The following is a 12,905-nucleotide window of genomic DNA, read 5'->3' on the forward strand; positions in this document are numbered from 1 at the left end:
TAGACAAGAATGTCATATAGAAACTCAAATTCCCTTGGACATTAGAATCAAGTAACAAACAATGCATAAAATATCAACTTGAAGAGCAAGGCATCAAATAAAGATAGCCACATCCAAGCTTAGCAACTTCATGATCTTCTTCCAAATTTCCCATGTAGCAGATGAATTCTACAGTACACAAGTCACAGGTTCACAATAACAGCTTCACAATGATCATGTTGCGGATGAACTCAAATGGATCTTTCAAGGATGTATTAGATGAAGTTTTAGATTACAAGCACTTGGTTTCATGAAAGTTGGCATTGGCCAAGTCCTTTGCATAGGGAGTGTTGCCTAAATTCTAAGTCCAATTGTCACAGATCAAACCAACAGTCCACACAAGAAGTTTTTTAGGGTTTTTGTTCTTATTATGTACATTAGTAGTCAAAGACCATACAAACAAACACAAACAAAATATATCACAAAGTATGGTCCAAGTGGACAAAGTGAAAATGACATTAACATAAACAATTAGAATGGTATGAATAATGGAAAATGAATAAGGCTTAAAAATAAAGTGCATTAAAGTAAATGACTTGAAATAAAATGTTAGTTATTAATGAGTTAGAAGTTAGTGTTGCTTTTGCTTTTTATTTTAAGTCATTCTTTGGAGAACACTCAACCCACTTATCTCAAGAATGGATCCTTGAACCAAGACATCTTCCAAAGGAAGGAAAAAAGGCCAAGTTTCCACACAATACCATGAAAGATAGGAGACTTACAATCTCACTAACTAGAATGTTATGCCTTTTAGTGTCAAAAATTTAGCGCCATGTTAAGCAATCGTAATTGGACTTATGCAGAAGTCATAACTATTTAAGGCGGGGCAATAGAATTTTGGTGTTAATGCATGTTAGAGACATAGTATAATGGACTATGCTCATGAAACATACCACACAAAAAGAATATGCAAAAGTGGGGACCTAATCTCATCGATACTTATGTTGATTTTGCAATCAACTAGCTTAGGATATTGAGATATCATAGGTCCATGACATGAATGCATAAAGAAGGGGAATGAGATGAAGAGGGAGGGGAAATGGATCAAACTCAAATTGGACAAAGGAGGACTTTTACCAAATTAAGATCATTCATTCATTTTGGGAGATGGAATGTACATTCCATCAATCCCCTAAATCCAATGATCTTAACTTAACAAAGTCAAATCAACCTTGACTGAGGCCCAACAACACAAGTCAAACTTACAAAGTCAATCAAAATGGATCTACACAATTACTTGGCATTTATTCAATTAAAAATACTAAAAATAATACATTAAATTAAATATGGTTGGTCAATTTCCTAAAACCTCGTCAAAACACCAAAGAAATAGCCATGAGATTTATCATAGGTCAAATAAGGTTAAAGGACCTTGGAGAAAAAATTTCAGAATTTTGGAAACTTAAAAGTATTTTTAAACAACTAAAAATATTCACAAAATCAATTAAATCATGAAAAATATTAATAATGATCCAACAAATAACTTTAATTCAAAATAGGAAAGAGGATTTTATTTTTAAAAAATTGGTGAAACTCTCATATTTTTTGGATCAATATTAAAATTAATATGAATTAATGAAAATCAATGGAATAAAAACTAAAATCAAAAAATCAAAAAAAAACGTGGACCACTTGATCTCCCTCATTAATTGAGGTGGCAGATCAAGTGGTCTAAAACGTGTAATCCACGATTGTCCCTAGTCAGCGCGCCACAACAACGGTCATCCAAACCAACGCTTATGATTAAAACATTTTAAACCAAATCAATGGTTCTGAACTGTGCCACATCACTGCTGGAGCCAAAGGCCGGTCATCTTCTCCGATGACCCTGGCCGGACTGGTCCAATCACCACCATGACTAAAATGAAAAAGAGGACATAATCTGAAAGATAAAATGGCGTAGATCACGAATATCACCTCAATTTTAACTAACTCCAAATATATAGAGAGATATGTGGAGTTGAATTTTGAGGTGTGTCAACTGAGTTGCTTCGATTTGACCTCGAAGTAACTCAATCTTCTTGCCTACGTTGGTAGGACTTCAGACAACCAAAGATCCAAGAGAAATGATGAGAATTGAGTGAGAATCGAAGAGAAGAAAAAATATGGAAAATACCTTCAATGTTGTGCAGAACTTGATCTCTCTTGCTTCAATTCGTGTTTGATCTTGCTCCAATAGCTTGCAGAAGTGGCTTAGGATTGGTACAAAGCTTTGGATCCTGGAGTTTTTTAATCTCCAAACAGTGAGATTCAAACTCAATTTTCAAATGAAAATTCTCAGGTTTTCCTTTCAAATGTGAGAGTTTGAAGAGTGGAGGCAAAACTGGCGCGCAAGGATCCTTTGAAATGAGCACAGAGGGTCTCTATTTATAGCAAAATGGAATGTTATTTGCACAGTTGAAATTTTGTCCAATCTTAGCAATGTCATGTTCATGATTGCATGGGCGTGTACAGGCCCATGAAGTAATGCAATTAAGTCCAAAGTCAATTGTACTAAGGTTTGAATCAAGCTTGAATGGCAAGGCAAGGTTATGTGATCATTTGAAGATTTGATTTTGCCAACTGATGTAGGCCTGTTAACACCATGCGCAACCCTATCAAACCTTGTCCAAAATGAATGAATTAGGACTCTTTGGAAATATTAGATCAAGAGGAACAAGTCTTATGTAGAACACTTTTCTATTTGGAACTTGTATCATGGTGAATTTTGAGGTGGAAGTTTGGAAATTTCAACATGTTGAAAAAATTTCTAAGTGTCAAGTCACATACTTCATTATTCCACCTTGCTTAACTTTTTGTGTGAGCTCCAAATGAGAAACGTGTATTCATAAAAGTTGTAGCTCTTTAAAATACCTTTAAAATGGTCACCAATTTGACATCATTTGGATTTAGAATGAGTGAGTTATGAATTTTTGAAGTTGAGGAAAATCACTTGTTCAATGGTATTGGTCCAAAATGACCTATAACGTATCCTCATATCACATGCTCATAAAAGTTGATTTAGCTCTCACTCCAAACATAAAAGTTGAAGTAGACATCTTGAATTTGATTGTGCAATTTGTAAATCTTTCATCTCATAGACATTTAGCAAGTTATGGCCTTGGGAAGTTAACTTTCAAATTAGGGTTTAGACAAAATGACCTATAATGTTTCAACATAGAAAATGACTTTCCAAGAAAAATTAGCTCTAGACCTCAACATGAAAGTTGTTTGGAATTTCATTTAGAGTAACGTTTCTCTTGGAATCATTTTCATATGATGAAAATTGTAGGAGATAGGGTCTAGGGAGACCAAGTTTTGATCAGATGAATTCATCTGGCCAACCACCATCAACCAACTTGCTAACATGTAATTCTCTTGACTTTTTATTCTCATGGTAGGTCATATATGCATAAGATGATAAATTTTGAAATGTACCTTGATAAATTTGATCAATTGGTGAAGAAGCTTGTTGAAGAAGTTACTCAAGATACTCAGTCAAACTAGGGTTTCCAAGGCAAACCAACTCCAAATTCTTGAAGAAATCTTGATCAAAACAACATGTAAAGATCAATGGGACTCATATATTATGCTTAGAGACATTGTGGATCAATACTTGGTTGTGCTCTTAGCCATGAGGGTCTTAAACCCTAGATGTGAAATTGATAGATCAATGGGGATCATGCCCTTCCTACAAAAGAGTTAGGCAAATGCAAAGACATATTTTTTGGTATTTTGGTTAGTGAAATGAGAATATAAAAGTATGATACAATCACATGGTGCTTGGTGATCTCTCCCAAAATAAACCCAACGAAAGAGGGGTAAGGAGGATGCCAAGGTATGATCCCAATGCTAATGCATATGATGAGATTACATGAGGGATCTTAGGGTCAAAATTGGGGTCTTACAGTGCACTAAAAGTAACCCTTCTACCCCACCACTTTTTTTAATCCAATATCAGAGAGACCTTATACTTTTACCTATCCATATCTACAAAAGCAGTTAGTGTCGTCATCATCCGAAAAGTGGTCTCTGTTCAAAATCAGGTATACTTCGTATCCAAAATGCTCACGTGGATGAAACACACTACTTACAAATAGATAAGATTGAATTAACATTAGTGACGACCTCGAGAAATCTAAAACGTAAATTCTTGGGGCACACCATCATATTCCGAATCGACCAACCCCTTAAACAAGTTCAGTATATGTCAAATCTCACAAGATGAATGACAAAATAATCTGTTGAGATCTCTGAATTTGACATATCATTTGAGCCTATAAAATCACTAAAGGCCCGTGTGTTTGGATGATGATTTCCATAGTTACGCTCGAACCAACTGCTAGGTGGAATGTGTCCACAAATGAGTCATCCGACAGTAGGGGAAACAACATCGGTCTCATATAGGAAAACAATGTCAATTTGATAATTGAGATATCTTTACCCTTCAAGTTCCCCACAAACTTATCCGTGAATTGTTCACACCTCGAACATCCTCTATCGGTAGCTCGCCATTCTAGAGCATAAATGGTGGAACTCGGAATACGTCAGCCTCAAACCAATTTTTCATTTGGGAACATGGAAGGGGAAATGATCCTTGACTAGATGTGATTCCCAAAGACGTCAAAGTAAAGCGCGACTTCTAACTCGACCAACACAAGCCCGTGATTGGGAAAACCACGCCAAAGCAATAATGAAACAAAACCATTAGAGACTAAAATGATAAAATAAATCATTCAAGACGCGAAATGATGAAATAAAATTATTCAGGAAGATAAGTGATGAAATAAAATCATACACGCAAGGAGGAAAAGAAAGGCTTCCAACCCAACCAACCTAAGTTCAGGATTGGGTCGGTCATGCCAAAATAATGATGTAAAAAAAACGTTCAAAGAGATAAATGGTGAAATAAAATCATTTGTAACACATAATGTTGAAATAAAATCATTCAAGACAGAGAATGATGAAATAAAATTGTTCAAGGAGATAAATGATGAAACAAAATCATTGGCTAACATATAATGATGAGATAAAATCATGCAAGATATATAATGATGAAACAAAATCATTCAACGAGACAAATGATGAAACAAAATCATTAAAGACACATAATGATAAAATAAAATTATTCAAGACACTAGATGATGAAATAAAATCATCCACAAAGATACACGATGAATCAAAATCATACAAACAAAGAAGGAAAAACAACACCAGTCATAAAGAAATGTCAAAAGTGAATATTCATAAATTTGTTACAATTAAACACCACGAGCTCGTCGAAAAGATCAATACGACAAACGAAAGCGGCCAAATAATCTTAAACTTACACATTACTACAAAATAGAAAAATCTTGGAAGACAATTGTGCCAAACCGGCCAAAGGCGGAAAGCCCAGTCACAAAAGAGTCGACCTAAAAGACACCTCCAAAAAACAAGTCCAACACTTAGGGCTTGTTTGATTCAATTTCAACTTTTTGTTTTTAAAAATTATTTTATAAATTAGTTTTAAGAATTATTTTTAGGATGAAAATAAAATAAAAATTTATTTGGAAGCTTTGTTTTGTAAAACTATTTTTGAGATAATAAAAGAAAACACTTGTTTGGTTGATTTATTTTTAAAAACTAATTCAAATATTGTTTGATTTTTACTTTTAGAAATAGTGTGATTATAAGTAAATGATAAAATATTATATATATTAAAGAGTTATTAAAAAAAGTATAAAATTATTTCAATAATTAATTAAACTAATTTATTTTTTTAATTTAAAATTTTAAATAATTATTTTACAATTGAAAAAATGGATGATACATTGATAGTGTAAATTAATTTTACACTTTCGATGAATAACGATTATATCCCAGTAAATCATATTAAAAAAAATTTAATTTTTTATATGATACAACAAAATGATATATTTTTATTGAATGATCATGTAATTTTTTTTACTAGATTAATACATCTCCATTAATCTCTTTATAATTTATTTTAATTTATTATAAAATACTATTTTCAAGTTAATTTTATTCCAATCATATCATTTTCTTAAAAGAGATAAAGTTTACAAATTATTATTTTACAATTTTACAAATTTTCATTTGTTTTCTATAAATTAAATATTTTTTTATATTATTTCACCGAATGTTCATGTAAAAAACTTAAACAATCACATAATGAATACATAAAAGAATGATAATTAAATTTTATTAAAAAATAAAAAGTAGATAAATATATAATGTACATGTTATAAACATGAAAATATCCAACCAATTAAACTCTTCTCTTGTCCAAATATAATATTTTTCATTTGTTGAATTTTTCCGATACAAATAATTCTCTTACACATATGAGCATAGCAAAAACATATTTTCTATTGCAAATTCATATTTAATAAATCAACGTAATTACTATTAATAATGAAAATTTACAATTTTTCATGTGTTTTCAATTTTTTTTTTAAAAAATTCAAAAGTAAAACCGCTTTTACAAGTTTTGGTTTTTTAGTTTTTAAAATTGAAAAACAAAAACTGTTTTCAAAACTATTTTTTTTAAAACTTCTTATTAAATGAATTTTTAATTTTTCAATTTTCAAAAACTAAAAAACTGTTTTTAAAAAGGAATCAAACAGGCCATTAATCTCTAATTCCCAAAGATCAACCACCTTCATATAATGAAATAGTTCCCTACGTCTGATGACGGAGATACAAGATGATTTTAATCGTCTCCCATCTATAAGTCTCACTATGCATTATATGTATATATGGTCTCACTCTTACATGTATTATCATCCGCCTTACTCCATCGTACCAGAAACACGATGCCACCCTAACATGCTCATTCTACTTGTATCTATCATTCCTAGTTCTACCAAAGAACCATATTTAACTAACAATTGACTTACTATATAAAGATATACTATATACTTATTTTATTTATCTTTCATCATTAAAAGCGTATAAAGAATCATGTAAATAAATATAAATTAAATTAAATGTTAGACAATTTTTTTTATGCTTAAATTAATATTTAACTTATTGTGTTAACAATAATCATATATCTTTATTTAAACAAAATTATATATATATATATATATATATATATATATATATATATATATATATATATATATATATATATATATATATATATATATATATATCAATTCAAAAAATAATGTATGTTTCTTTAACCCAATCCAGTATTAATTTGTATAAATATTAGAGATAAAATATTAGATCCATATCTACCGTATTTTACTTGTTTATTTTTAAAAGATGAATCTCAATATCTGAACTATTTAACCAATTTTCTTTTGTTTTTATGTAGTATGGGCATATGAAAAATATAAGAAAGTTCAACTATACCATTTGGTTTTTCTTTAGCGTAGTATTATTTTTTATAAAATTAATTGTAGAAGAAATGCAAGAATGCACACTGTCATTATTTTAGAATAAAATTTTAAATTTATTTTAATAGGAATCATGAGATAATAGTAATAATGAATGGTTGAAATTTATTCATGCGTTTCTTGTTTTCATGTTTTATTAACCATAAGAATTTTATCTAAAGGTAAAAATTAATTTAAATTCAAATTAATTAACTATAAAACCGACATATCATCAATTAATGAGATGCATGACATCATATCCAACAAAGTTAAAGAGTATGAAATTGTTTATTCAGGCATACCTTAACTTGGAAAACTAAGTTTGATCAATTCTTTTTGTTTGTATAGTCTACATAAATATGAAAATAAAATTGATGGACTAGTTTGGTAATTTGACGTCTTTGTTTCAACTTTCAATTTTCAAACACTTAACCAATTTTAATACATATTTCTAGACTTGTAAATTCAAATACTTAACGGTTGAATTGGTCTTACAAATTTCAAATCAACTTTATTCTTCGGTCTTCATAAAGGATTTACTAATTCCACAATTTGATTTTCAAGTCAAATTTTATATATAGTATCTTAGAAGCCAAAAATTTAAATTTAGAGGATGTGGAACACGTGCATATTTAATAGTGAAAAATCATGCAAATTCCTTAAACTAAATGTAATGCGGGAAAATAGTTTAATGTTGAAAATATTTTGAGAAAGTCAATGCAATGTGATAACAAAGGGGAAAATCCTCTTTAAAATGGTAAGTATATATATAGGATCAATTTATTACGAGAGTAAGTTTTTTTATCTTACTCCAAATCATAACCTTAAAATTGAATTTAATCTAAAGATCAATTAATTAAAAATGTTAATTAATCATTAGATTATATTCAATTTAAAAGTTATAATTTGGAGTAAACTTAAAAAAATGTACTTTTAGAGTAAGTCTCTCTCTCTCTCTCTCTCTCTCTCTCTCTCTCTCTCTCTCTCTCTCTCTCTCTCTCTCTCTCTCTCTCTCTCTCTCTCTCTCTCTCTCTCTCTCTCTATCTATATATATATATATATATATATATATATATATATATATATATATATATATATATATATATATATATATATATATATATATATATATATATATATATATATATATATAACTCAACACTAGTTAATCATGGTATGTAAATCTCCTATAATAATGCTATAATAAAATTGTAATCTCTTATAACAAGATTATAATAAAGCTGTAATTTCCTATAATAAAAGGTATTCCTATAATATCTCTTAACACCCCCTCAAATTCTAGTTGGTATTGTGGATTCCAACTTGAGTTTGCTTGATAGATCTTTGAAGCGCGTCAGATGATGTGTTTTGGTGAAAATATCGCCACCTTGGTCCATAAAAGGAATATGAATCAACTGTATGGTGTCATTAGTAACATGACGACGTACAAGATGAAAGTCAATTTCAATGTGCTTTGTGTGCTCATGAAAAATATCATTATGAGAAATTTGGATAGCACTTATATTATCACAATGAAACATAGTAGTAGAAGATTGTGTAATACACATATCATTTAACAACCATCGTAACCAAAGTAACTCAAAAGTGGCATCAACAAGCACACAATATTCAGATTTTGTGCTTAAGCGAGCAAAAATTGTTTACTTTTTGCTATGCTAGGAAATAAGATAACTCCCTAAGAAGAAACAATACCCTGTTGTTGAGCGACAATTTGTTCGGTCGCCTGCCTAATCTGCACCAGAGTACCCAGATAATACCAAGGATGAATTAGTAGAGAAGTGTGAACCATAAAAAAAGTACCTTTAACATAGCGGATAATATGAAGAATTGCAGAGAAATGAGATGAAGGGGGAGTAGCTATAAATTGACTGACTTTATGAACAACATATGCAATATCAGGGCGATTGACAGTCAAGTAAACAAGATTATCCACAAGTTATCGATACAAGGTGGCATCTTCAAGAGGAGTGTCGTCGCGTGGGGTGAGTTTGAAGTTGGCTTCTAATGGTGTCAATTCAGTCTTGCAGTCTGTGATACCAACTCGAGAAAGCAAGTCAAAGGCATACTTGGCTTGGAAAAGATAATAACCTTCCGAGTCTTGGAAAACTTCAAGCCCCAAAAAATAACTAAGATAACCAATGTCTTTCATTTCAAAGTGTTGACTGAGATATTGTTATAATGTTGAAATTCTAGACTTATCATCTCCAGTTATGATCACATCATCTACATAAAGAAACATGATTACAATACCACTATCAATTTTTTTGAGTGAATAGAGAAGAATCATGTGGACTAGAGAGAAAACCAAATTGTGTTAGAGTAGAGCTTTACTTGGCAAACCATGCTCTATGGGCATGTTTCAAACCATATAAGGTTTTTTGAAGCTTACAACTCTTATGAGGAGAATGATAAGGAGGGTACATATAGACTTCCTCTTTCAAATCACCGTGAAGGAAGGCATTTTTCACACCTATCTGAAAAAGCTTCCATTTGCAAACTACATCAATGACTAAAAGACTATGAAAAAATGTTATATGAGCTACCGGAGCGAATGTTTCTTCGTAGTCTATCCCATATTATTCAGAGTACCCTTTGGCTACTAGACGAGCTTTATAACGTTCAACAACTTCATTAGAATGAGTTTTACTTTTGTAGGTACATTTGCATCCAATACGAATCTTGCAAGGAGGAAGATTAACTAAGTCTCAAATATGTGTCTTTTCTAATGCTTTCTTCAGCCATAACTTGTTGCCAAATGGGGTTAGTACTTGCCTCACTAAGAAAAAGGCCCATGAGGAGTTTATAGAAGAATAACAATGATAATCATTAAGATGAGCATGAGAATTACTTACTTTGGTGGAATGATGAGATGTAGGTACAATATCAACATTTGAAACAGGTTTAGTAGAAGCAGGTGATGATGGATGGGTATTGAGCTCATCAGAGTTATCTGCATTAGAACTTGAAAACAACTTAACCGAGGTATCGGTGAAATAAAAAGAGTCAGTGATAAAAGAATGGTTAAATGTAGAAAGAGAGGAGAACATGGTGTTTTCTCAAAAGGTAACATGACGTGAATGCGTAATTTGTTCGAAATTGGGTCCCAACAGTGATATCTTTTTATGTTTCATGCCATAACCAAGAAAACAATACAAACGGGCATGCAATTGCAATTTTGTGCACTCATGAGGTTGCAAGAGAACAAAACAAGCACATCCAAAAGGTTTAAGAATGGAATATTCATGAGGCTTACCAAAACGTTTTTCAAAAGGAGATGAGTTTTGAAGATTTATGGTGGGAAGTTGATTAATTGCATATACAACATTAAGAGTTGTTTCCCCCTAAAACTTTTCTAGACACAAGGCTGAGAGGAGAAGAGCACGAACTGAGTCAAGTATGTGACGATGTTTTCGTTCAGCTCGACCATTTTGTTGAGAGGTGTGAGGACATGAGCATTGAACCACGGTGCCTTGCTGATTAAGAAATTGGAGCAAGGAAGAATTCTTATATTCCATCGCATTGTCAGTTTGAAGAATCTTAATAGCACATGAAAATTGTTTTCTTAACCATACGAGAAAAGGAAATATACATTTGAGGTAATTCATATCGATTTTTCAAAAAATATATCCACGTAAAATGACAAAAATTGTTAATAAACAAAACAAAATAACAAAAACCATTTATTGAAGAAACAGGAGAATACCCCTAAATATTTGAATGAATCAAATCAAAAGGACTATCTGAAATAGAAACACTACGATTAAAGGATAATGCAATTTGTTTGGAAAGTTTACAATGTAAATAATCAAAAGACTCAGACTTTACAGAACCTAATAACCCACAAGATATTAAAGGTTAAATTTTTCTTGCTGAGGCGTGGCCAAGTCGAAGATGCCATTGATGAATGAGGGAGTTGATAGTAGCAGCAGATATATGATCTTTAGAATTATGAAGAGATTTGAGCTCAAATAACTGACCCAACCTACAACCCGTCCCAATGATCTTCTTCGTATATGGATCATGTACCTAAACACCAGAGGGAGAAAAATAAACATTAAGTCCTTGTTCACACAATTGACTAATAAAAATAAGATTAAGTATCAAATTAGGAATGTAATGTGTGTTAGGAAAGGTGATATTTGAGATGGATACATGACCAGTATGAGTAATGTTCATTGTATTGCCACTAGTTGTGTGGATTGATGGTAGAGAAGAGACAAGTATTGCAGAAAGTAATGATTTAATATCAATGGCCATATGATTACAACATGAAGAGTCAAAGAACCAATGATAATTATAGTGAGCCACAAATATATCAGTAGAGGTGTTGGAAGATATAACTTATTTGATTAAAGCTTCAATATCGCTCATAGTGATGGGAGTGGAACCCTCAGTGGTAGCAGCAGAGATGGATGAAGATACCGACTTTGGAACATTCTTAGACTTGAAGGAGCCATGATTTTGTTTTGGAGGTCGCGTGGGACAATGTTCAAGAATATGTCCAATACCATGATAATACATACATTTTATAGTAGGACAACTAGCAAATACATGACCTGCATATTTGCCCCTCACCCTTGTACATTGTTGTAGCTGGGCATCCAAATATCTTGATGGCTTTGCCAATGTTTGGAGCCATATAAGTATGTATGGGTTTGCAAAATTGCAGTCAATTAATCATAAGCTTAACTTTTATAAAGCTTGCATTTAATTATAATTTGTGCATGGATTTCTGTGCGATTGCAATTCTTACACGAATGATGATTCGATTTCTGGTGTGAGAATCGAGTAGTTGAAAGAGTAGTATTCATTTGAGGAGTTTTATCTGGATTCAGATGTGTTTCTTCAAGATGATATATTGAATAGGTGAATTCAATTGTGGAAGCGGATTACGGTGAGGCTCGTACGACTTCATATTCGGGACGAAGAACCATAAGAACTTAAATGAGATGCACATGATCTTCACTAATTTTGGCCATAGATATTTGATGCCAAATTGGTTGGACTTGAGCAATAAAATCATTCATTAATTGATCACATTCTTGCTTGATATTGAGAAGCGTGGTCCACAATTGATAATAATTGACAAGTCCATTTGTTTGATAACGATTCTTCAAGAAATCCCAAAATTCTTTTGCAGAATCATAGTCCTCAAATTGAATATGAATTGATTGTACGGACGTGTTGCGTAACCACATGATGATCTGGTGATTTTTGTTGTCCCAATCCTCAAGACGATCATCAATTTTTGTGGCAGATTCATCTTTTTCTCTAGTTGGTTTGACGACATCTTCGGTGACTATACGCCAAAGCTTGCGTTCGATCAGAAAGCTCTTTATTCCTCGAATCCAAAGATTGTAATTTGAGTCGGTCAAGGTGGTTGTAATAGGTTTAACGATCTCGATTTTTTTCTATGTAGAGATGAACAAGATGAAAGAGGACTAAGTTTTTACAAATGCACAGAAAGAGACAGAAAGA

General features: G+C 31.7%; 1 pseudogene; it reads right to left on the reverse strand.

Annotated features, from left to right (window-relative positions):
- Positions 1 to 12,454, reverse strand: part of LOC127131545 (uncharacterized) — a 93,150-nt pseudogene extending 80,696 nt beyond the window's left edge.
- Between the last annotated feature and the right edge of the window lie 451 nt (positions 12,455 to 12,905).

Source organism: Lathyrus oleraceus, chromosome 3, assembly GCF_024323335.1.
Source record: "Lathyrus oleraceus cultivar Zhongwan6 chromosome 3, CAAS_Psat_ZW6_1.0, whole genome shotgun sequence".
In the NCBI taxonomy this organism is placed as follows: Eukaryota; Viridiplantae; Streptophyta; class Magnoliopsida; order Fabales; family Fabaceae; genus Lathyrus; species Lathyrus oleraceus.